The 27274-nt window shown below is 44.6% G+C and overlaps 1 protein-coding gene across 2 annotated transcripts in view; it reads right to left on the minus strand.

Annotated features, from left to right (window-relative positions):
• The window catches only part of SRC (SRC proto-oncogene, non-receptor tyrosine kinase), a 93002-nt gene that overhangs the window by 37179 nt on the left and 28549 nt on the right, over positions 1-27274 (minus strand). For both annotated transcript variants that reach the window (XM_081196330.1, XM_081196331.1), the window contains exon 2: positions 3087-3162. The gene's annotated coding sequence lies outside the window, so the exon portion shown is untranslated. The remainder of the gene's footprint in view (positions 1-3086; positions 3163-27274) is intronic.

Raw genomic sequence — 27274 nt, forward strand, 5'->3', positions numbered from 1 at the left:
ACTTATGCATGACTGAGCATCTTGTACTAAGCTTCTTTCTCAGATGGGTTATTGCCAAGCCACAGTTGAAAATGCACTGCTCTGAGAAGACTGAACTCAGCCTTTTCCTCGCTCATATTTTCAGGGCTCTGGGTGCAAAAAATAGGATAAAGGAACTGAAAATGAAGCACCGTAGGAATCAAGGAACAAAAATGGAATCAAGGAACAAAGAATGCAAACTGTAAGAATAGCTCTGCTAGGTTACACCAAAGGCACAAACAGCCTAGCATCCTAGTCTCACAGTGGCCAACCAAATTTTATGAACAGTAACGTAACTACTATAACTCACAGCAGTGGTGTGGTGGTAAATTATAAAGTGCAGGAACTCATCATGATGGTTTCCAATGCTATACCCTCTGTTTGTCCCCCACCCCACCCCAATATATTCTCAAGGTATGTGTTATAAAAACAGTTTTAAAAATCCCCCTTCATTTTGTTTAACATGCCTGCAATTGATTTCACACCTAGTTTGCCAGTGATGTGGATCAAACAAGACTATTAGGGTTTTTTTTACACTCTCTCTCGCCATCGTCCCTGCATCTTTATGCCAAGGTGAAGTGGAGTGTAATTGGAAGCAGCCAGCATTCTCAAAAGGCTCGTTTCTGACTGATTAGACATGGCATAATAAGGGAGGCTTTCCTGCAACTGGATTAGTAATGAAGGCGAGCCCAGACTGGCAGAGGCCTCAGGGAAGAAAACTGCAAAGGGACAGAACACTTTTGAGGCTATTGCTGGAATGGACTCTGAATTTTCTGCTCTGTGCCCTGATAAGCATGGAAATAGGGAGAGTACTAAAAGGCTGCCTAGTATAATCTCCTTCCATGGAGGCATGGCAAGTTATCCACCACCAACTGACCAATGCTATCCAGGCCACAATATGTCATAAAGGCAGTGCGGGTATCATCGGGAAAAGTGCCTGAAGAAGAAAACATCCCAAAGGAACAAGGCTACATTCTACAGCAGGGTAGGCAATCTAAGGCCCAGGGGTCGGATCACCTTCTCAATCTGGCCCACGGACGGTCCGGGAATCAGTGTGTTTTCACATGAGTAGAATGTGTGCTTTTGTTTAAAATGCATCTCTGGGTTATTTGTGGGGCATAGGAATTCGTTCCTCCCCGCCCCCCGCAACATATAGTCCAGACCACCACATGGTGTGAGGAATGGTGGACCGGCCCACGTTTGAAACCTCTAACCAATCTGACCTGGGGGGAAATTCATTCCTAGCCTCAAATATGATAATTTAAGCTCAGAGTATGGACAAAACACTTCCTGTCTGAAGACACAGCAAGTAGAAGTTGGGCTGTTTTCTGGCGCTCTGTCTCTCTCTCTCTCTCTGCAAACACCCACTATCCTTTCCCTAATTATGGAAATAAAACTAAAGATCATGCAGGTGTGGGAAAGAAATGTTTCCTGGTCCCAATAAGCCTAAAATTAATAATAATAATAATAATAATAATAATAATAATAATAATAATAATAATTTATTTATACCCCGCCCATCTGGCTGAGTTTCCCCAGCTACTCTGGGCGGCTCCCAATCAAATGTTAAAAACAGTACAGCATTAAATATTAAAAACTTCCCTAAACAGGGCTGCCTTCAGATGTCTTTTAAAGATATAATAGCTGCTTATTTCCTTCACATCTGAAGGGAGGGTGTTCCACAGGGTGGGCGCCACTACCTAGAAGGCCCTCTGTCTGGTTCCCTGTAACCTCTGGTTCCCTGTAAAATGCAAGACCCTTCACTTCCTATCAAGTTTTCAACATCTTTTTAAGTGTCAGAGACTGGCTGGACAATGAGGAGTGGTGGCTGGATACTTCTGAATGGGCACCAGGAGAAGGGGGGTTGGCGACTGACTTGGAAGAAGGGATCCAGCGATGAGGAGAAGCCTGAAACAGCTCGGAGTCAGAGGAAGGAGAAGCTGCAGGACTGGACAGTGAAGGACAGTTACCGGAGGGAGGGAGACAGAGAGGTCAGGCTGGTGTAGAGTCAACGGCTTCCACATCTCCTCCTCCTGCCCCTACCTCTCCTGCTCCACTGACTCCCAGGACCAAGAGAGGACTGAAGAGGGAGGAGCAGAAGCAGGTTAGACGCTGACGGATTCTTTGCCTGCTTGCATGCAGCTTAGGTGGGCAAGATACATAAGCTGAGGTCGGGGCCTCTCTGTTGCTGCAACTGCCTCATCAGGTGCACGCCTGGGTGCCACATAATGTTCATTCCACACTTGCAAGGAATCAATCCTTCAATGTGGCGGCACATTTACTTTCTCGAACTCACTGCCTCTCGAACTCACAGGTGCCTGTGTTGCATTGCTTTTGGCACCTGCTAAAAACTTAGGCAAATCTTCTCAGACATGCATTTTTATTACCTTTTCTTGTTTTTCGTTGATTAAGAGCTATATAAATCTTGTTAAATAAATAATACACAAAACAAGCAACTTCCAATACAAAGTATGCCTCAGGCTTTGTCACATCTACCTGTGTTTAAAGTTGGATTCTTGACCTGTAAGCTTCAGTCAGGTCTCTCTGATCTAAGAACTGCTGCACAATGTTACATTTTCAACATGCGTCAGTATTTGTACATGCTAAAAATTATATGTTTGATCAGTGCTATTTTTCTAGGAAAAGAGGTGCTTGAACTCACTGTGAATGCCTCCCTTGTTCTCTTAGAACAGCAATGGTGTCCACCTGAGAGGCGCCAGAACTGAGTTCCGGCTGAAAAAAAGGCCTGTGTTTGGTGCTCCAAAATGCATGTCATTTAGTATGTAATAGTATGTAATTCTGAGTAATACCCCTCCCCACCTTCTCACTATATAGAAGGATCTGGCAACTTCTGTTTCAGTGTATCTGAAGAAGTGTGCATGCACACGAAAGCTTATACCAAGAACTAACTTAGTTGGTCTTTAAGGTGCTACTGCAAGGAATTTTTTTATTTAGCATGTAAGCAACTCAAGGCTGCTTTTTAAAAGCCATCATTATCACCATTTTTTAGAGGAGGGTCTCCATATTTCTGAATTGGCAGTATGAATTTAGAGAGAGAAATTACTCACATACGCTGTCACCTGACAGAGCTTTCTGTGGCGGACAGGGTGGCAGACAAATCAATCAGCGCAGCTCTTCTGGAATCTACAAAAGAGAAAAGCATGGAATGTTAGCTAAGAATTCACAAAAAACAAACAACACCTGACTACATGACTTACAGCACCACCCTGAGCGTGTGAGGTTGAAATTAAGTCAGAGTTATTTCAATGGGACTTACTTCCAAGCAAGTGTGCAACACTGTGTGTTGAAAGCAACCCCCACTTGTCCAATGGGGGATTACTCCCTAGTAAATGTACTTATTTATTTAATCAATTTATATAGTGCTTACTGAAACAAAATATCTCTAAGACGTTTGCAAAAGACAATCTAAAATATTCACTAAAAACACACACACAATAAAAGCAAATGTTAAAAAGCAAGGCTTGCATCTAAACCACGTTTCATTAATAGCTTGTTGAAAGTAGTGTGCTTATGATTGGATACATACTTTTCTTAATGCCAAGAAGCTGTGGGGGAGCAATGCAACTCACTGTATCTTAAGGTCCCTAAATTCACTGATTCCAATGAGCCTACTCAGAAGTATGATTAATTTTATATGTCATCCATTAAAACATGGTGAAATAAGTTGTTGTTTTTTAAAGTGCACAAAATAATGATGGGGGAAAGACTTCTGCCACTCATCAGGAGTGTTATCACTGCTATCATCCATTAAGATCCCCATGACACTCACACAACCTTGTTTCATTCAACGTTCATGACAGCAATAAAAATTATTCTCCTGTTTTATTTCAAATGTTTCTTAGCAGCCATACAGGTCCCATTCAGAATGGAAAGGCAGGAAATGTTTTAGTCAAAAATATCTGGGAGTGATAGAAGCAATTTTTACTGGAGAAACATCGTGTCCACACATGAGCAGAACTATATGGAGGAAATACTTTGGGATGTCACACTATAAAATATCGCACTATTATTGCTCTCAATGTATCAAATAAATAGTCTTGAAAGCCACCCCCATACCCAAATGGTTCCCAAATTGGCCTAAATCTGCAATTTATATCAGTTTTAAAACAGCTGCCTGACACATTCCACTTTAAAGCAACCTATTTATTGAACATTCAACCTGATTTGCTTGCACAAAGCTTACACAGAGGTTAGATTATATCCAGTCTCCGAGCATTTGTTCTGATTTATTTGTGGCGCAGTTGTAGGACAATGAGCATTTATCCTGATTTGCTTTTGGGATGGTTTCCCATTAATCATTTGTTGATCCCACACTTTTCAATGCATGTGGCTTTTTAAAAGTGGATTTGTTGCACCAGGGTGATAGAGCGCATTAATTCACTTTAATGGCAACAAACCTAAATCCCTCCTGCAAAACAAGGACAGTCTGGAGGCACCCTTAAAGGAAATCAGCATAGTACTAAATCTGGCACAAAAGCACAACACAGGCTCCTTGTGAGCCTTCTTTTGTAGATCGTTGAAAATGGGTGGAGGCAGCAGATTGCCTTTCTGATCTGTCATGTGTGAAGAAGGGACAATTCTCTGCTCCACTTCACCAAGTCAACAGGGCAAGAAAAAAGAGGTGGTGGCTGCTGGCAGCCCAAGGCTATCAACCAAGCTTATACTGCAGAGCATTTGTTGAGGAAAGAATCCTATGTTTATCCAGAGCCCAGAGGGTATCCAGACAGACAGACAGACAAAATACACAGTTATAAAATATGGATACTAGCCAGGGCAACATTCTTAAAGTGCTTTTGCTGCATGTAATGGGTCTTCCTTGTACATATCTACCTGCACCTGGGAATCAGAGTGTGTGCTTCTTGAACTGAAGAGTCCCCATCACACTCGTCAAACCCATCAAACCCCCTTACCCAGCCTGATAGCAAGAGTAAGGAACAGGGGAGATCTTTTGTCTTCATGCCCTCTTGTGGGATTTCTAAAACCATCTGGCTGGCCACCATCTAAAGAACAACAGGATTACTGCACATGTTTTTATTAGTTACATACCTCACCATTTGCTAGATGGCATCTGCTAATCCTGTTTTTATTTTAAAATGGACTGTATGTTTGAAACCTTTTTTGTCTTGCCCTGTCTGGAAAGTTATAATTGTTTGATTAACACTAATCTGACTTCTCAAAAAGTACCGTATTTTTCGCTCCATAAGATGCACTTTTTTCTTCCTAAAAAGTAAGGGGAAATGTCTGTGCATCTTATGGAGCGAATGAGTGGTCCCTGGAGCCAAATTGCCCAGGGGCGAAAAGCAGATCATGCTTTTTTGTTTAAAAAGAGGGAAGTGTGTGTTGAAAAAAATCCGCAGGCGATCGGGAGTGAGATAAGGGACGCTAGCAATAAAGGAGGCTGCCTGGGAGGGGGGAGGTAAAGACAGCAAACTTGCAAGGAGAGGAGACAGGAATACTAAAACAAGCAATGAGGAGAGAAATTAGAAGAAAAGGAAGAGCAAAAAACTGCTCCAGCTAAGGAAAAGACATTAAGGCAAACAAGAGGGAAGGGGGTGTTGAAAGGAAGCAGCTGATCGGGAGGGAGATAAGGGACGTTGGCGATAAAGGAGGCTGCCTGGGAGGGGGAAGATAAAAGCCCATGGATCCTCAGGATTTTTGCATTGGGTCACCCCAAATTCACCATCAGATCACATAGCAAGTCCATGACTATAGCCTGCACCAAAAAAACCCGCATCCACTGTTTCGTGGGGCTGCAATGGCGCAAAAAAGTGGTTACAAAGCATGGATCCACATGGATTCTCAGGATTTTTGCATTGGGCTACCCCAAATTCACCGTCACAGCATGAACCACAAAAATCATACACCCACAGTTTCGTCCAGAATATTTCTTTTCTTGTTTTCCTCCTCTAAAAACCAGATCTGTCTTATGGTCAGGTGCATCTTATGGAGCAAAAAATACGGCAACTAACATTGATCACTATCTTGACTGTATCAGCCACCTGAAGTTAACAGAGCTTTTTTTTTTACCCCACAAACCTTTAATATGAAGAGATGAGATGTTAGAATTAGAAAAATTGCATCTTTTTTGGAATATATAAAGCATAGTACCTAAAAAGACCGACCTATATATCACAACAACTCTGGTTTGAATTTCGCCTCCATCATGAATTTACCACTTCTTAGTCCCCCACCTGCAACAATATCTGCCTACGTTACAGAGCTATTATAATTTTACTACAAGTTTACGGTGTGCTTTGAACACCCATGAGTATTGTTAAAGCAGAAAGTTTCATTCCATGGCACAGGCCTTGTCTTCACAGCACAAATAGTACCAAGTTTGTCTCTTCCGACTATCTTCCTAGGGATATTCATGGAGGAGAGTCCGTGCCCCTCAAAGTGGTGGCTGCTGGCCCTCCTAATAAGCTCTGCCCTCAAACCTCCTTCTTAAGTCACCTTTCCCTCAGGATGGCACACTGATTTTGCAAGGCCATAGGCCTAGAAGTGCAAAGAGAATGCAGAAGGGTTGCTAGGCAACTGCCCAGCTTAAAATTTCATCCCTTTCCTGGGCCTAAAGTCAGGCTTCATACTGGACTGAAGACTTTGGCAGCCTTTTTCTTCCTAGATAGAATAGCAGGGAAGAAGGAAAGCATTTATTACAGTGCCTTCCTGCCTGTCCAAACATGTCAAGGAAAACGGCAAAAAGACAGAGCACGAGGATAAGGAGAGGAAAGAAGGGAAAGCCTTATCTGGGGCTGGGCTGCAAGCCCATTACCTTGAAGGGGGGAGGGGAATGAAGGTAAATTGAAGGTGGTTATGCAATCTTATTTCTCATATCTGTATGGAGTATCTAGATCTTGAGAAATTTGTTGAAGCCAGTCAGCCACAGAGCAGAACAAGCAACCTTCTGCAGTTGCTACCATAGGCAGCCCCTGAGGAAAAGAAAGCAGGAACCAATGCTTATACAGGAATTGTGGTTCTACCTCCTTCTGCAGAGTGCTCTCAAGACACCGCCAGCTTTTTTTGTTCCTGTCCCTGTTGTGGGAGATTAGAGCCAAATCTAACAAATGCATATTCTTGCTAGTTAGCATGAGAAGGGGTTAATACCACAGAGCTGTACTGCTGATAGGCAGGTACTCAGGCCATAGAATTACAATTGGTAGAGAGGGTTCTGTGTGGTGTCATTTCCCCTCCTCTTCTGGAAAGCAAGGAGCATATAGTACTTCCTTTTCTCTCTCTTCCTTTGACCATCGTTGGATGCAGACATGCCTCTGTTCACTCCATCTTTAGGTACATGCCTGTAGCTGGTTATAATTAAATATAAGTATTGCTTATATTTGCTTATATATATCATTGTTGAGAACCAATGCATGATTATAAAGTTAGTAAATCTTACTTTTAAACTTACTTTAGAAGCTGTTGCCTGATTCTTTCTTAAGCAGGGTAAGAACAGGGAGGCCAGCTTACTTTACAGCTGGACTTACTCAAAACAAGGCTTTTCAGCCTAATTCTTATGTTTTAAATTTTGCTGCTAATGATAATATTTTAAAACTCTGTTCAGCACACACAGGTGGGGGAATGAGTGCTGCTGGTGGGATTTGCATGCCCCCAAACACATGGGAATAAATGAGTTTGGTCTCCCGAGTGCCTAAAACAGAGGTGGGGAACTACATCTGGCTGAATCCTCAATTCCGTCTTTCCCCACAGGTCACGTTTGACAGGCGGCTGGGGCTGCTCACCTATCAATCCCCTCACAGTGGTGTCAGGTGACCTATTTTGGCCCTGTGTAGTGTGCAGTGCTTTGAAGCCCCGACAGTCGGGGCTTCAAAGCACTGTGCAGCACTTTTTGTGAGCACTGCTGATCAGCTGATTGTCAGTACTTGGAAAGTACTGTGGGGTGCTGTGCACACAGCCTTGGAGGCACCACCAATTAGCAAATCCACAATTTTACCTGACCCACAACTGATGTCAGGTATAGGGCAGGGTGGCCTGGCCTGGCCTAAACAGCCTCATGGGCCAAAAATAGATGCCTGATGAGCCTAATTATGCCCCACCCTTGGCATAGAAGAACTGGCACTCGATTCTAAGGCAGGGAACAGTGACTACAGAGTATTTGTATTCACACTTGTTAACAATTAATATACATACCTGCCAAACTACCACATTTAGCTATAAAAATCACATTAGGCAGCTGGAATACTTTTAGTTTTTTCAGGCCCCTGTTTATAAGCTCTTTACATTTCTAATTTTTCAGAACAGATAACACCTTTATCTGGGGGAAGCGGAGGAAAATGAATTTGTACCAAGGCCAGATATTAAGTTTGTATTTTGGCAGGAGAAACAAGTACCCTTTTAATGAAATGCCCTCCTATTAAAAACAACAATGGTGCAAATTATGAAGTGATACAGTATCCCAATAAAGGGCACTAATGAGATGGGCTACACTTTGCACAAATTGTTCCCAGGACACACACACACAGCTGAATACCCCCATGGGGAGCAAATAGCTAATATATTATACCCATTAGATGTGTCCTGGTGGGGAAAAAGAAATACTACACTCAGACATTTGTTTAAAACTGGTAACCTTGCACAATGATTATACACTGCAGTACTGCTTTAGTTTGCGATGTCAATCCTTCTTCCACCAGTGATTCCCTGCAATTTTAAAAGTGTGCTTGATTAGGAAAATAAGCAGTGTTTGACTGACAGCACTTTAAGAGGATGGTTTATAATTTGTACTTGACTAATATTTCCCTAGAAATAATTGTACTGCATAAAGACAGGCATTTGAATTAAGTGTTTCCACTAAGGGCTGCAGTACATACAAATGAGGCCTTCCCTGTCCCCTTTTGTGCTATTGCAATTGACTTTTGAATAAAGGTCATGTCTTAAATATTTGGAGCTGGGTTTTTTTTTTACCTGTGGTGGTGGCGGGAGGGCTGTGTTATACAACGTCAACTCCTATTTTCATCTGTATCACTGGCAAGATAGTTTGATTTTGAGTATCTAGAAAGTGGGACAATTTTTATGGATATTTAACCCCCAAAATGGTAAGACATGAGACTCCAACTCCCAGCTCTAGCCAGCAAAGTCCAACAATGTAGTATGGAGGGGACTACATTGGCCACCCCTTGCTTAGAATGTCGGACTAAGACTGGGGAGACCCCAATTCAAATCCTCATGAAGCCATGAAGCTCATTAGGGTGACCTTGGGCCAGTCACCAACTCTCAATTGGAGGAAAGGATAACTATTGTTCAAATAAATAAATAAACATAAAGTTTTAGTATTATGCCACTCTAAGGAACAGTGTGGACAAATGGATTTCCATCTTTTCATACTCTACATGGTTTATAATTGTATAAATCTCTATTACAATTTCATCAGCACCAGAAAATACTAGCAGCAAGGAGGTGGGATTGTAAAACACGGTAAGCCTAGCACCACTTTATTTTTAATGGGGAAGAGAGTGATTTCCTGCTTCTGCACCCTCCTGTTCTGATACTGAATAGCCAAGGATTTATTATGAATGTCCCAGTAAACTCTTTATTTGAATTTTTAGAGCACAGCTGACCAGCTTACAGAAAGAGAGTTTGTGCTTGGAAAGCCTAGGAGCTAACTATTTCCCCTCCCTATGATGGTTTGTAAGCAGTGGGGGATGTTCTGCATAAGCTGAGACATGCATTTTCTCTCTCTCTGAAGACAAAATAACAAGGCAGACCTTTGCAATTGGTGTCTCACTGCTCTCTGCTACCCACCCTCTACCAAAGCAGTTAAAAACAAGACAGTCAGCTGTAAAATGCAGCTTAGACAGTATCAGAGCACAGACAATATCTCTTTCTCCCCCTCCTAACAATATCCTGGTTTGATCCAGGATAAGTCTTTGAAAGCTTCAGCACTCTTAATTTGGATGAGCCAATGGATGAGCAAACAGAGCACCAACATGGTGCCTGAAAGGGTCCAAGAAGTCTGTTCACATTCTGCTTATCATTATTGCGACAGTTCTCCCCAACCTGGAACCTTCCAGATGCTTTGGACTACATCTCCCATCAACCACAGCCACCATGAGATCTCCCTGAGATGATGGGAGTTGTAGTCCAAAACATCTGAAGGATTGAGGATGGCTGTTCTGTAGGAACTGTGTTGGGATCAAACCTGCAACCTTGCCATTATCAGCACCATGCTCTAACCACCTGAGCTGCTTTTCACGGGCAAACCAAGGAAATTGCTCCCAGGTTTCTTTTTCTGTTCTCTCTATGAAAATGGCTGGTTTCACCTCCTCTTTTCTCACACGACTGCAGGTCCAGCTGCCAAAAAGAGAAGAAGGTAGTGGGGGAAAGCCAAGGTGGTGCTTTCCTTGTTTGCTCTGACATGAAACAGGTGGTTATGATGAAGTTAGCTGGGTGAGTGAAACTGCAGGAATAGTTTCTCCTCGCCCAGAGCACTGGTCAAAGCCAGGGCTGCAAGGGGAATGTTCCACTCCAAGTAACTTACAGTTGCAGTCAGAACTGGAGTCCACTACAGATGCAAAGCGGACTCAGCCCATACCTCTTTCAGGAAAAAAAGTACAAAAGCTAAAGAACTCAAAGGATTCATTAAACCAGTGATTTGCTAAACTGAGAGGCAGATCCCCATTGGAGGCACAGTCGTATTTTGGTTCTCGAATGGAATCTGTTCTGGAAGGCTGTTTGACTTCTGAAAACATTTGAAAACCAAGGTGCGGCTTCCAATTGACTGCAGGAGCTTCCTGCACTCAATTGGAAGCCGCGGAAGCTGCGTCGGATGTTCGTGTTCCAAAGAACATTCACAAACTAGAACATTCACTTCTGGGTTTGCGGCGTTCGAGAGCCAAAGCGTTCCGAGTAGCAAGGCGTTTGACAACCAAGGTACGACTGTACACACAACCTGAAGTGGGGGCACAAAGTTCAAAAGAGGAAGAGCGTTCTAGAAGGGAGAGTATCTCTTCTTAAACCAAGGCATGAATGGATTGAATGCCATTTGGCAGAGGATCTCGTTGACCACCATGAAGACAGAATGCTGGAGTGGACGGGCCTTTGGTGTAATCCAGCAAAGCTCTTCTTATGTTCTTATCCTTGTTGATTCACATTGGATTTCTGGCAGGGGCTGCCTCCCACTTTTGACCCCATCTCCCAACCTGATTTGGGCAATTGTTCCAATAGCATTTCCCCTGTGTCTCACTGAGCTCTTTATATAGGCCAGCTTCCCCCAGCCTGGTAGTCCTCCATATTCTGTTTGACTATGGCTCCCATCACCGCCAACCATTGGCCATGTTGGCTGGGACTGAGTTCAACAATGTCTCAAGGGAGCCACATTGGGGAAGGTTTTTCAAGGTTGGAGGAGTTCCCCAGTCCACAAGATTTATGTGCATACAGCACACAAGCTTCATGTACAATCTAAGTGCTTGCACTGTGGAAGAAAAAGCCCTTGATGAAATCCAAAGCCAGTTCCAGGTTTCTGAAGGTTCTTCGGCAAGACAGCCTCAATGGGCCATGTTCCCTTAGTAAGTCTACCTCCTCACAAGCTGCTGCTCCTACTTTTCCTTATCACAGTTTAATAATAAATAACAATAATAATAATAATAATAATAATAATAATAATAATAATAATAATAATAATACCCCACCCATCTGGCTTGGTTTCCCCAGACACTCTGGGCAGCTTCCAGCAAAATATAAAAAATAATAAAAATGTCAAACATTAAAAACTTCCCGATACAGGGTTGCTCTCAGGTGTCTTCTAAAAGTTGTGTAAGTCTTTATCTCCTTGGCATCTGGTGGGAGGGCGTTCCTGGTTTCCTGTAACTTCACTTCCTGCAGTGAGGGAACCGTCAGAAGACCAAGCTTCCTTGTCAAGCAGAGAGTCAGCGAGCAAGCAGTAGCATCTACTGTGCCTCCTCCTCACTCTCCGAGCTAGAGCGAGAGGCAGGGTGAAAACGTAGGGTGCAATGGTGAAGAGGAGCAGGAAATACAGGAAGATCTTCCAAGTGGGCCCCTTGTTGGGCATGTGGACCCCCGGCAGATGCCTGACAGTGCTGACCTTTGGCATTAGCCCTGATGAAATCTACTATTTCCATCTACTCATGACCCTCACTTTTATCCAAAATGTGGTTCCTGGAACCTTCTCAAAACACTAGCTAATGGGCCATCAAAAAAGTAGAGGGCTGAGACTCCCTAGCTCCCCCTAGGGTGGCTACACACTGTGGAACAGGTGGTGGGTCCTGGCTAGAGGACCCTCCCCCCCAAAAAAAATAAACAAGAATTCTGAGAAACCCTGGCTAAACTGATACAGTGGTACCTCAGGTTACAGATGCTTCAGGTTACAGACGCTTCAGATTACAGACTCCGATAACCCAGAAATAGTACCTCGGGTTAAGAACTTTGCTTCAGGATGAGAACAGGAATCGTGTGGCGGCAGCAGCGGGAGGCCCCATTAGCTAAAATGGTACCTCAGGTTAAGGACAGTTTCAGGTTAAGAACAGACCTCCAGAACGAATTAAGTTCTTAACCCGAGGTACCACTGTATCTTAAACTGCTTGTGTTACCATTTTAAATGGGGTTATATGCAAATACTATCAAACGGCATTCAAAGAAAAACCATGACATGATAATATTCTTCCTCCCATGCGGAAAGCTGAGCTAGCGCATTGCCTGCAATAAGGCTGGAAGATCACCTTCCCGCAATTTGTACATCTTACCACAATTTCCTGCCCTGGCCTTCCCGTGGGATACAAACCAAGAGAGCTGGTGAGAGGAGCAGAAAGCCAGCCCAGTCACTTAGCACCTCCCTTGATGCAGACAGACCACATCAATGGCTGCAGCCCAAGGACACCCAGCTGCAGTGAAGTGTTCATTCAGTTCTGTCTGGGAGACGCTCTTGATTGACTGTCGTCTGCTGCTCGCACATAAGAGAATGCTTGTTGCGCCCAAATATCTCAAGGCTAGATCGATATCAATGCAGTTTTAACAGTATGAGTTTATTTTTATTTTTTAAGCACACACACACACCATGGAAGGGAGGAAGGGAAATAAAGCTAGCTTTTCATCTGTGTTTCACAATGGGAGACAGTGGTGGAAGGAGGAAGATACAAAAAGGGGGGGGACACACCACACCAAAAATATGAGTTATTTGCACAAAGTCTTTGAGGAAATAAAGTCTAAAAGGAAGATTAATCAGTGGTCAGGAAGTCTGGCTCGTAACATAGCATAATTATCTTCACGGTGCTCTGAATTTTATAACATAATCCTCTGCCCCACGAAAACAATAAGGAACCCAAAATGCATTTTTAAATGTGTGAAAGCTAAAATTCAGCGCCCCCCCACCTCTCATGCCCTGTTCTACAGCATTTTTGTGGTGGCGCACAGTGTGACTGGACCGGTCATGCTACCCTAAAACGGCCTGTGCCCCACCTCCCATGTGTGCCCCATGGCCTCTGCAAATCTGGAGGGAACCCCAGTACAGTGGTACCTCGGGTTAAATACGCTTCAGGTTACAGACTCCGCTAACCCACAAATATTACCTCGGGTTAAGAACTTTGCTTCAGGATGAGAACAGAAATCGTGCTCCGGCGGTGTGGCGGCAGCGGGAGGCCCCATTAGCTAAAGTGCTGCTTCAGGTTGAGAACAGTTTCAGGTTAAGAATGGACCTCTGGAACGAATTAAGTACTTAATCCGAGGTACCACTGTACAGATTTAGGGGACACACAAGGGGAGGAGGGTGATAGTCCCTTTGCACTAGTGATAGTCCTTGCACTGACAGGACCCTGACTTACTTCTGCATTGAATACAATCCATAGTCCATAATAGTGCTTTTAATGTGTGAATGCACCTAACTGGAGCCTATTTCATGATATTTGCAGGCCAATTCTTCAATTCTGCCTGTAGACAGACAGCCAACCTTGTCATCCTATAGAAGAAAGCACCATGATATACCTCTGCCAGAAAGTTTAAGATCACGGATGGCATTTGTTCAAGCACACGCAAGCATATTTCCATCCCCGTCCAAATCTCAGCAGCTTCATTTGAAGCGAGACCTTGCAGGTCAAAGATTACAGAGAGAAAGAATGGGTGATTTAAAACAAATATCAGAGCATTGACTCCCTTACCACAGAGAGGAAAAAGACAAAAAAAGGAAAGGAAAAGGCTTTTTTACTAGGAAAAAGACAGCAGACAGCCTTTGAAAAGAGCAAATCAACTTAGTCTGGCCAGGAAAGCCTTGAAGAAACAAACATCTTGAGGCCTGTCTCTACGATTAGATGGCAAACAGGAGTTTTGGATGTTACTGTACAAACCACCCGTGGTCATCAGAGAAACAATCCTGCCGTCACTACCGGTTGTATTTTGACTTGCTAAGACAGGAAACATTCCTTGCAAGAGATCTGTAAACACACACACACACACACACACACACACACACACACACACACACTGGTACCTCAGTTTAAGAACAGCCCTGTTTACGAACGATTCGGGTTACGAACCTCCGCAAAACCAGAAGTTTACCTCAGTCTACGAACTTTACCTCAGTCTAAGGATGGAAACCCAATGGTGGAAGGGCACCAGTGGTGGGAGGCCTCATTAGGGAACGCCATCTCAGTTTAAGAACGGTTTTGGTTTAAGAATGGACTTCCGGAACGGATTAAGTTCGTAAACCGAGGTACCACTGTATATAAAAAATAAAATAAAAAACTAGGCCAGGACAGGACTATGAAAATAGGAGCAGAAGAAGGTAGAACTGAAACCGATCTCCCCTCTAGAAAATATCAATATTGGGCATTCTATAACTGGAGTCCCTGTGAGCACCATGGCACCCTCAGACACCTCCTTTGGTCAGCCCTATGTCTCCCACAGAAGCCAGCCAAATGGCCTTGGAAAACTGAACAGCAGGGCATGAGGTACACTGCTTTTGAACATGGAGGTTTTGATTCAGCTATCCCAGCTGACAGGAAGAGTTTCCGCACAGGCAGAGGTCCCAGTGAGTACAGCTCAGGGAAGAAGCGGCTGGAGCAGCTTTGTGGGGAGAGTGGGACTTTCCAAAAGCAGCAAATTTCCCCACCTCTGCCCTCGGAAACTCAGCGTTCCCTATTTTAACCCACAAGTCAACTCCATGTTGGTGACATAACCTTGAGTGATCGAAAAATACCTGATCCTCATCTCAGCCGCCAGCCTCACCTGCTTTCTAATCCGGCACTGTCTAGACATGTTACTTCCTTCTTCAATTCCATGCTGTCATCAACAGCTGTGTGCGTATGTATATGCTTGGAGTTTGTGTTTTTCCTTCATTAAGGGTTTGTGCCACAGAAAGCTGCTTCTCTTTAATTATCTTTAGCACCCTACTGACCCATTCCTGACCCCCTACGCAGAGCAGCAGCTTAAGTTTTGGGTAGAACCAATTACATTAAAAAAATAAATAACCTACCAATGACAATGGCTGTCAAGCTCCACATTCCAACTCCCTAGTTCCCTACTGCGTGGGCATGAACACCCGTCCCCACACTTCTGAGCCACAGTAAAAAACAGATACCACATTTTCTGCCTGCAGAAACTGCTGCACACGAGGCAATAGCTTGCAACACCAGAGGAAGTGAGGAGATGGGGCAGGTGGCAGAAGGGAAGGAATAAGGGAAGAACCCTTTCTTTCAGAGGAACTGCTTACCGGTATATATTAACTTTCATTTGTGCCCTTCAGATAAATCACTGAAACACAGTGAAGCTGCCTGACTCCAAGGGCCTTTCCTGATCGTCACTGTTTTCAAGCGGAATTCGAACATAGGCTTGCCATATTTCACAAAGTGAAAATCCAGACACAAAAGTTGTTGAGCTTTGCTTTAAGGTGGGCAAAGTTGTTGAGCTTTTTCTGCAAAATCTTGAGCTATTTTTAAGGAAATTTGCCCCCCAAAATCAACACTTCCGACATAGGTTGCCATACACCCGGGTTTCCCCAGACATTTTTTTCAATTTTTGGAAATTCTGCCCAGATGCTATTTCCAATGGACAAATCCCAGATATGTCTGGGAAATCCCATACATATGGCAGACCTATTCAAACTCCAGCAAATTCAGGTTGCACAATTGTAGATGATAGGGTGGTCCTGGGCAGAAATCCACCTTCCCCAAAGATCGTGGTGTCGTTGTTTTTTTGTAATAAGGAAAGTGACAGGGAAATGCAATGGATAGTGTGGGAGAACACTAGCTTTGATGCAACTGTCGTCTAACCTCCCCACAAACAAAGCAAAAGGAATGCTCATTAAAGTGCCAACATTGCCTACAAACAAATCAGGATGAATAATAGACAAGTTGTCTGGAAGCGCTCCCAAGTCAAACTAATTGCCTACCTAGCACAGATATTCACTGCATACACACAGTACATTTAAAGTCCACTGGTTCCCCAAAATAATTACAGGAAATGTAGTTTGTTAATGGTGCTGGAAACTGTAGCTGCACAAGTGTAAATTACAGCTCTCAGTTGTCTTTGGAGAAAGTAATTTGCTTCACAGCCATTGCCTACTCTGACTGAAAGCAGTTCTCCAAGGTCTCAGGCAGAAAGGTTTTGCCAGAATGTTCTTTTTTACTGAAGATGGCAGGGTTTGACCCCAATATCTTCTACAATTAAAACTTGTGTCCTCCAACTGGATAGCAGTCCCTTCTCCAACAAAGATTTTGAGAGACAAGGAGCACATTTTTTAAAAGGGGGATGCATTCATTGCTGCGCTCAGGAATCAGTGACCAAAAGCTAGGGGAACGGACAATATTTCTATCAGCTGAGCTGTGAGAATCATGCACAGGTTGGCGTCTCTCAGACCACCTTGCACATGACAAGAAGCATTTACCAATAGAGGACTTCCAAGCACACAAAGAGTGCATGCACTGAGCCACATGGAAGATTCATGTGCAAGGAACAAATATTTCCTGGAATCAAGAACCACAAAAGCAAACATTTTGCTTAAGACAGCACATCAGGGAGAAGGTCAACTTTTTGTGTTCAGGGAGTTGTTTTGTTTTTCCCTGTGCACAAGGGAGCGGTTCAAGACGTGAGCTTTCTACCTGCTCTTTGAAGTGGTACAAGTCAAAAGAAACTGCAGCGTGCTGATCTGTGTCTGAACCTGCTCCTGGGATTGCTGCATTTTTCAGCTGAAGAGGAATCAAGCAAATTTTAAGAAATTGCTTCTTGACTAACAATGATGCGGAAAATTCTGTGCCAGTTTACATACCAGGCAGGATGTAAGCTTGTGAAGCAGTGTTTTTCCCCTTTTCTTGACACATTTCTGAAGCTGGAAAACAAGGACTATGTATTGGGGAAAACATTTTGGTTTAAGGTAGAAAGGCTCAGTCCCAACCGCCTAAAACGAACATGACACAGAGTTATAAATGTTTGCATTCTCTGGGCAGAGTGGAATTTGTAGGAACCAGAAAATAAGGAAACGTGAACTGCAGCTGCAATATAAATTTGAGGAACATTAATATCCCCTACCACATACAAGCACTTAAGCAAGAAGAATCCTTCAGAACATCTGCATTTTTTAGAGTCACCGGTGACACAAGGTATCAAATCTACTCGGTTTATTTATATAAATGCAAAATAAGAACTTTCACTGGACAGTGGACAAGCTCCCCCTCTTTGAAACGCTTCATGGGTACAATCTGCCAGTTTCCTACATGCTACATTTTCCAATTGTGTAGTTTTGGTCTTGCGATGCAAGTTTTTATCACCCTTCTTCTTTTCTGGGCTGTCTGCCAAGCAAGAGGCCTACATTTCCAATGTGGCAAGACAGCTGCCTGTATTACCAAACAACCTGCCCTCAAATTATGGCCTCTGACTTTTATACTATGATTAGGTGGCCATAGAGCTTGGACCTAACAAGCTTCTCTGGACTGGTGGTGTTTGCACATAATGCTAAAACCATAGTTTGGTGTTACAAGGACTAACAGCGCAAGAAGCCTTGGGGCTCATGTACACCCTGCTTTTCCTTCCTCCTGCCAAATCTACTACGGTAAGTTGGGGGGAACCTTCTGAACAGATTCAGGGTGCATGGAGGGTGAGGAGAACGTTGCATTGCAGAAGCAGAAATCCCTGCGCTGACGGAACATTCACAGAGTGCAAAATTGGATGCAACCCAAAGTTCCAAATCTGAGTGTGCCAACATAGCAGATCTTCTTTCTTCCTTCCCTCCACTTCTGCAGCATATTCACAGCAATGAGGTGAGGTACTCATGTACCCAAGTTAGTTGGTAACATGTAACTCAATGCCAAATATTCATGCATAACTTACATGCATGTGAGGCATTATGCATCCTTTCCACACTTACTCAGAGAGCTAACTTCTAGAGAACAAGGGGCAGGAAGGCGGGTGGGGTCAATCCACAGTTAGGCATCAGGACAGCCAAAAATATCACAAAAAATTGAGACAGATCTGGGGGACTGCTGGGTTTTTATATTTTCAGAAATGGCAGATCAGCCATTGTATGCTTCTTTGTTCCATCCAGCCTAAAGACGATGTGTGTCCCATCTAGCCTTTCTGAAGAAAGTTAGCTCCTTATTTTGCCTTGTGTTTGTTAGTTATCATAGAAAGGTATTGCCCAACTGGATTTTGAGGGATTTCCTTCTGGAGCAACACAGTTTGCTTTCTCAGAGAGGAAAGAAACTCCACAGCAGTTTTAGCAAGTCACACTTCTGAAAACTGTGTTGGCAAGAAAAAGAAAACAGTAACCTAACAGGTTTCCTTAAAAAAAAATAATGGGAGAAGGAAAAGCAGGCACAAAATAGGTAACAGATTATTAGGATTATACCTTGCTAATAGGGAACTGGGTAATTCCAGTGGAGGAGACAGGGAGAGGAGGAGGAACAGCAGTCTGTAACTGCCCTGATGGAGGTACAAAAAGATGGTTTGAGCACATTAAAGGGGGTAACTGATATTTTGCGAGCCATCTTGTATATGAGCTCTGGAAGACAATCAAGTCACCTGACAGCACACTGGCCTTATTCCGACTCTTTGGCGCTGCTCAGATTCACTCCCCTTGATACAGGGTGTCTCCAATTCAAATGATTAAAGCCCCCTTTTATATCCTCCACTCCCCTTTCATTTTAGTCTGAAGCAGAGCTTTGTCAGTAGAATGTGCTTCAAACCCATGGGGGGAGGGAGAGAAAAACTCCCTTCATAGCTGCACTTGGGGGCCCTCACTCATGCAAAGCCAAGAATTCCTGCTGTGAGAAATCAAAGCAGCTCCTGTAGCTAAAGCACCGAACAATGCAGCTTTCTTGGCCCCTGTTTACTGCCAGAGCTGAAGAGAAGAGGCAACTATAGCCTTCCGATCTTCTTCCGCATTCCCTCCTCCCCTGAGCACACATACTTTGATCTCCAAGCCAGAAAAAAGGGTCTGCAAGCTATATTAATTGGAAAGATTTTATTTTATTTTTAGATATTCCATTTTAGAGAAAAACTTCCCCCATTTCTCCCATAACTTACAATGATCCCCAGATAGAGCAGGATTCCCTGTCTATCACACAGCAGCTTTGTTCCCTGCGCCAAGTAGACTTCAATAAATTCCCAAGTGTTGAGCTAGTCTAGTGAATGGCAGGCACCTGTGAGTGGATTGTGCCTTTACCAAGCCTTGGAAAATATTTCGGGGAAACGTTAGCCAAATCCAGTGTGTTCAAGCACACCATTTCACCCATCAGTTCAACCATCAAAAATCCAAAGTAGTCATTCTTAATCTATATATCGTACCAGGAACCCCCCCCCAATTATTATTATTTTGATTAATTTTCTTTGGTGACCTGATTCTGAATCTCAAGTAGTTATGAAATTCCTGAGACTACAAAGGGATTTTTAAAAAAATACTTCAAGAGTTTTTAAAAATGATCTATTATTCAATTAAATCTAGCATCATTAACAACAATAACAGATCCTTGCTAGGTCAGGCCACATATCCATCTAGAATAGGGGTAGGCAACCTAAGGCCCGGGGGCCGGATGTGGCCCAATCACCTTCTCAAACTGGCCCACAGACGGTCCGGGAATCAGCATGCTTTTACATGAGTAGAATGTGTGCTTTTATTTAAAATGCATCTCTGGGTTATTTGTGGGGCATAGGAATTCATTCATTTCCTGCCCAAAAAATATAGACCAGCGCACCATATGATCTGAGGGATGGTGGACTGACCCCCTGCTGAAAAAGGTTGCTGGCCCCTGATCTAGAAAGACCACTTGCTCATCACCAAATAAAGGAAAGGATGGAAGTAAACATAAAATTGTATAAAATTTGCATATGCTGATTTATATGTACATCTGAATTCTGTAGTTTAAAATAAAAAAAATTGCAAGACATCTGACCACAGTGAGGAGGGCTGTGACCAGGTTAACTTTGTGCCAGCTCAGTCTGCAGCCCAGATGTTAACTGTGGATATGCAACTTCAAAGCCTCTGTTCTCCTGTCTTCTGGTTCATTATATTTAACCTGGACTTGGATCAGACACTCCATCAAACTGAGGATGCATTCCTTTAAAGTAAGACACATGGGCACTCTAATCTAGTCCAGCATCCCATTTCAAAGAATTGGTCCGCTAAAGTACTATAGGAGCCATACATGCTGTTTATCTATTTAACAACATGCAGGACATAAACTAACAGCCCTCTCTTATTCAGAGAACGAGAGATCTCATATCTGGATAGTTATATCCAGTGCTTTTTTCTAAAAGAAATGTTTAGGGGTATTCTCATTTTCCTGCTCATATTGAAATACTGCCCCTCAGTGAGGCTAAACTTAGATTCACAAAATGTTTAGGGGTATGCGTCCCCCTGCGTCCCCCCAGGAAAAAAGCACTGATTATATCTCAGCTTAATCAGGCAAGATATGAATGAGCCCTGTGCTTTTAGACATAGCCTTTTACATGATTGCACAACTCTTCCATTAACTACTGTTTCCCATTTGTTTAAACCTGGAAACTATGGTTTACAGTTGCGTTCACTTTTCCCACAGCTAACATGATACGTGGTTGGATCAGCTGCATACAGATAGCTGGACTGAATTCCATGTGCGTGAACCGAGTACAATCTAGTTCAGTTCTCCGCAGCACGGTTTGAAATTAGAAGGACGCCAGGAGCATTTTGCGCCTAAAGATTCTCCATTTGCGAGCACCTCAAGAAGTCTAGGTGCCATTTTTGTGTGCCTGGCTGACTCTCAAGGATTACTGAAATGTATGTGCTTTGAAGCCTCAAAGTATACATTAAGGATAGACAATATGTTAGGAGTTTAACAATAAAGGATAGTGTGTTTTGAAAACTGAAGTATGGCACTAATATTTTTTATCGTGAACACCAAATTAAACATGCATTAACAATTTCCGTTAAAATGTGATATTAACCATGTGTCACATGTGAATTGTGTATTATTATTATCAAAATAATAAATAAAAAGTGTTGCTGACCGCTCCTCAATGGTGACTAGACATTCTATTTTGGCACCCACAACCCAGGTCCCAGGAGCCATTTGGCTCCTAGCTTTTCTATCTCAGTTTCTAACACTGCTCCACAGCATACATTCATTTTATGCAGATCTTCTGTCTCTCGCCTTACTCCCTGTTTTTTCCCCTGGCCTAAAAAGCCCTAAACCTTGTAACCTTTCCACCTAAGGGAGTTACTCAACCCCTTGATTATTTTGCCCAGAAACACACCACAATTTTTAGAAATGAACTTCTGCACCTGGTTAAGAAAAGCCTACAGCGCTTAAAAACAAACAAACAAAAAACAACAACTTGCCAATTTAATAAAAGAAATATGAAAGCTATGTGGGGTCAAACAGAGAACTTCATTGTCTTAAAAGAGAAAAAGGATCCTTCTGTTCCTGAAAGCTGCTGTTTTAGCACCAACCATTTCCTCAAATAAAATGCAAAGTTCGCTTTCTGCCGCTGTACTTTGGAAACACCTCTACAAGGAAGGTTGATTGGGTCCACATACCCACAAAGTGAGCCGACTAAGTAAGCAGAATCTTAGTAATGATGAGCAGATTGCTCTGAGTTCATGTTTATTCCAAAAGCCCTTCTACCATCCACTGACTCACAGGCTGTTGGGAGAAGATCTACTTTTTAGGGCATGATCACAAAGCTCTAACCCCTTTGATTGCTGGTTAGCCTCAAGGGAGGAAAGAAACAAAAAACAGATCATGGATTCAGAGATGATGGCTGGAAAGCCAAGCAAATCCAAGGATGAGGCGACACAGAAGAATAAATTGTGGGTGATACCGTTAAAAAAATAAATTTAAAAATCCTGAACTAACAGCTAAGAACAGTAGCCACTAGCCACACATTCACATGTTGCAAATCTAGTAGAAAAACCAAATAATTTCTCCCCCTGGGACACAAAGCCCTCCCTTTCTGATCCACAACACTAAACACAACTGGCTCCTACTCCCAGTCCCCTTTATTTGGTGTTCTGGTTATGGAATTTCTTTCCTTTCCCAAATTTGTCTGGCACTACCATCATCATTTTTTTGTATGCCAATTTCAGTTTCTCGTTTGCTAGAGCTTTTAGAAGCAATTATGGTTTACTGCCTGCAGTTGCTCCCTTTTCCCCTGGCTGCATTGGTTTTTGTATGGTGTTTTAATTATTACTGTTGGGAGTTTTACATTCCTTTTATTGGTTTTTTTAAGCTGCCTTGAGGGTTGGCTCTTTTCGTGTGTGTGTGTGTGTGTGTGTGTGTGTGTGTGTGTGTGTGTGTTTTAATAGAGGAAAGGTGGGGTAGACAGTATTTTAATAAATAAAATGCCTATGGCAAGGCCGCTGAAACCCTCTTTTACCACAAATTACGTCCAAATGGCACATAAGCCAAGGACAGAAGATATAAGGAATATTGATTTATCAAAATATTTATAAATCTGAGAGCAGCATTGCCACGTGAGTAACCTTCCAGCGGTCACTTGCCAGCGAGGGCAGAGGCAAAAGAAACAGATATGATTCTTATCTTTGTACAGTACTCTACATTTTAGACACTCAAAGGTCCGGTTTGCACCCACCCACCCACCCCTCTTCATCCAGGCAAGCAGTGTGGTGTTATCACTACTCAAGGATACATTCCAAAAGCACTCAAGGAGGCTGTGAAGCAGAGCCAGCAAACACATGTTCCCAGATGCATTGTAATTTCTAAGAGTGTGTTTTGACGAAACTTGGCAGATCTCAGGGAGCAGAGGTGCTTTCAGTTGCGGCTGGCTCAAGACCTTTTACAGTCTGAAACGGAACAGGGAGAAAAGCAAAAGGGAACCTTCCCCCTAGTCGAAGAACGTACCACTCAAGGCCAGTCAAATTATTTTGGCACCTGGTGCAAAAAATACCATAAACACTCTTCCCTGGCAGTAAAAAAATAAAACAATAATAGTAAAAGGTAACACTTGGCTGCATGAGGTGCCTGCCTCACCCTGTCTAATGGTAGGGCCGGGCCAGCATCTAGTCTTCTTTAAAGAAAATAACGGGACACAATAAGCTGCCTTATGCAATTTCAGGCCATTGGTCCATCTAGCGCAGTACTGTTTGCACTGACTGGCAACAGCTCTCCAGGGTTTCAAGCCAGAGTCTTTCGGAGCTCTACCTGAAGACTGAACCATGGTCTTTCTGTGGAGAAGTGACAGGGCATAAGAGGGAGGAAGGTAAAATTAGAGGTGGAGTTTACAGAGCAGACATTCATATCTCAGGTTCATAGTGCTTCATTTCAGCAAAGAAATATTCTCACACAACACAGCAAAGGTGTGTCATAAAATGAGTATTTTAGCCTATTGATCAATTCAGAACTATCCCTGGAAAAAAAATCAGAGAGACACCTAAATGTCACCCCCTCGTACTTTGTTAGGGGACATGTAATTGGCGAGGTAAATCAGGATCCATTTGTCTGAGACATACAGGTGGGGTTAAAGTTTTGACACAGATAAAAGAGGGGAAACACTGCAATGGCCAGATGCAGGCCATGATGGTGGGATCCTGTCCTTCTGGTAGTAGCGAAATTGGGAATCCGATGCTGGATCTGAAGTAATCAAACCAGGAGGCTTGTGCAGATGTTCTCAAAGCACAAATAGTCAACATGGGGGGGGGAGAGATCAAGATCATGTCAGTCCCAATCTCTACCACTTGATGAGACCTTGGACACAGAACCTTGCATTTGTAAGCATGAAATGTACCCTGCACAAAAGCACACACTCATGTGCCAATGCAACATTGTCTGAGAGATCCAAACGTTCCTCATTCTTTGTTTGCCTCAGGCAAACCTTTTAAGTAGCTTCATTAAATGAGGGCCAATGGAAAAGCAGAGTGGTACCGGGTCATTTTTGCTTTAATATTTCAGACTTTGCACTTCATCCCAGGGAACTCTGGGCAGGGTCCTCCTTAAGGGAGCGACTATAACTGACTTGTTATGCACTGGGATAGCTCAGTAGAGCCCGAGACTCTTAATCTCAGGGTTGTGGGTTCAAGCCCCATGATGGACAAAAGATTCTTGAAATGCAGGGGGTTCAACTACTAGATGATGCTCAGGATCCCTTCCAACACTACAGTTCTGTGATTTGCTTGCAGAAGGTTTCCGAATCAATCCCTGGTCTCTCCAGTTAAAAGGATTAGATGTGAATGGTCTCTGCCTGTGACGCTGGAGAGCTGCTGTCAGTCAGAGCAAACAGACAACAGCGGTGGGCTAGACTGACAGGTATTCTGACCTGATACAAGGCAGCTTCCTATGTGCAAGGGTGCAGGAGGTTACCTGGGACAGCTCCACACTATAAAGCTAAAGCACACCCAACACACATTTACTGTAAACCACATGACTTCCCCCAATGAATCCTGGGAACTGCAGTTCCCTTCCACAGACCTATCGTTTCCAGCACCTTTAACAAACTGCAGTTCCCAGGATTCTTGGGGGAGAGGGGTGCCATGTGCTTTAAATGTGCATTAAATGGTGCGGAACTGCCCTATTAAATTCTGAATAAATGCTCAAGCACTCTGAGAACGAGGCAATAAAACTGAAGCCTCTTTTTCAGAGGAGGAAAGCTTTCAAGAAAACAGAGGACAAATTTTGGCAGTGTTCAAGCCCAGTTCAAGGGTGCTGCTGGCTTGGTAGATCCGTTGCTTGATGGATAGATAAGAAGGCATAACCTGTTTGTAGAATTTGCTACCGTAAGATGTGACGATAGCTTAGACGGCTTTGAGAAAGATGAACGGAGCAAATTCATGGAGAACGTCTAGTAATTGCCACTAGACAGCATCTTAAAAAGCAGAGACATCACCTTGCCAACAAAGGTCTGTATAGTTAAAGCTATGGTTTTCCCAGTAGTGATGTATGGAAGTGAGAGCTGGACCATAAAGAAGGCTGATTGCCGAAGAATTGATGCTTTTGAATTATGGTGCTGGAGGAGACTCTTGAGAGTCCCATGGACTGCAAGAAGTTCAAACCTATTCATTCTGAAGGAAATCAGCCCTGAGTGCTCACTGGAAGGACAGATCGTGAAGCTGAGGCTCCTCATGAGAAGAGATGACTTCCTGGAAAAGACCCTGGTGTTGGGAAAGATGGAGGGCACAAGGAGAAGGGGACGACAGAGGATGAGATGGTTGGACAGTGTTCTCGAAGCCACAAACATGAGTCTGACCAAACTGCGGGAGGCAGTGGAAGACAGGAGTGCCTGGCGTGCTCTGGTCCAGGGGGTCACGAAGAGTTGGACATGACTAAATGACTAAACAACAACAACGACAACAAGAAGGCTAGATTGAAAAGATTCCAGCATTCACAGACTGGCTTCTTGTGAGGCAGCCAACACACTTTGCCTCTTGGTAGGGCCTGGTTAATACAGGATGCCTCAGAATATCACTTGCTAGAGACAAACAACCAAGAAGGAGAGATTGCCTTCACGTTCTGTTTGTGTGCTTCCCAAAGGCATTTGGCTGAGGAGCGAATAAATATATAAAGTGTGCAGAAATTATGATAAGAAAACACAGCCTACATATGCTTATCGGAGAGAAATGTTTACCGTATTTTTCGCCCCATAAGACGCACCGGCCCATAAGACGCACCTAGATTTTAGGGGGGGAAATAAAGGAAAAAAAATTTATTTCCCCCCCAGGTGCGCTGCGCTAATCCAGAAGCTTGGGGCAAGCTGAGGTCAGCGCGCCCCAAGCTTCTGCGTGCCGGCAAGCAGTCCGCTGCCGCCCCAAGCCTCCCGCACCCGGCAGGAGGTCCCGCCGGGTGCGCAAGGCTTGGGGCGGCAGCGGACTGCTTGCGCGCACCTAGAAGCTTGGGGCCAGCTGAGCTCAGCACGCCCCAAGCTTCTGCATGCCGGCAAGCAGTCCGCTGCTGCCCCAAGCCTCCCGCACCCGGCAGGAGGTCCCGCTGGGTGCGCAAGGCTTGGGGCGGCAGCGGACTGCTTGCGCGCACCTAGAAGCTTGGGGCGGGCTGAGCTCAGCACGCCCCAAGCTTCTGCATGCCGGCAAGCAGTCCGCTGCCGCCCCAAGCCTCCCGCACCCGGCAGGAGGTCCCGCTGGGTGCGCAAGGCTTGGGGCGGCAGCGGACTGCTTGCGCGCACCGAGAAGCTTGGGGCGGGCTGAGCTCAGCACGCCCCAAGCTTCTGCATGCCGGCAAGCAGTCCGCTGCCGCCCCAAGCCTCCCGCACCCGGCAGGAGGTCCCGCTGGGTGCGCAAGGCTTGGGGCGGCAGCGGACTGCTTGCGCGCACCTAGAAGCTTGGGGCCAGCTGAGCTCAGCACGCCCCAAGCTTCTGCATGCCGGCAAGCAGTCCGCTGCTGCCCCAAGCCTCCCGCACCCGGCAGGAGGTCCCGCCGGGTGCGCGAGGCTTGGGGCGGCAGCGGACTGCTTGCGCGCACCTAGAAGCTTGGGGCGGGCTGAGCTCAGCACGCCCCAAGCTTCTGCATGCCGGCAAGCAGTCCGCTGCCGCCCCAAGCCTCCCGCACCCGGCAGGAGGTCCCGCCGGGTGCGCAAGGCTTGGCGCGGCAGCGGACTGCTTGCGTGCACCGAGAAGCTTGGGGCGGGCTGAGCTCAGCACGCCCCAAGCTTCTGCATGCCGGCAAGCAGTCCGCTGCCGCCCCAAGCCTCCCGCACCCGGCAGGAGGTCCCGCCGGGTGCGCGAGGCTTGGGGCGGCAGCGGACTGCTTGCGCGCACCTAGAAGCTTGGGGCGGGCTGAGCTCAGCTGGCCCCAAGCTTCTAGGTGCGCGCAAGCAGTCCGCTGCCGCCCCAAGCCTCGCGCAC

The sequence above is a fragment of the Podarcis bocagei genome (genome assembly GCF_964188305.1).
Source record: "Podarcis bocagei genome assembly, chromosome: 5".
Classification (NCBI taxonomy): Eukaryota; Metazoa; Chordata; class Lepidosauria; order Squamata; family Lacertidae; genus Podarcis; species Podarcis bocagei.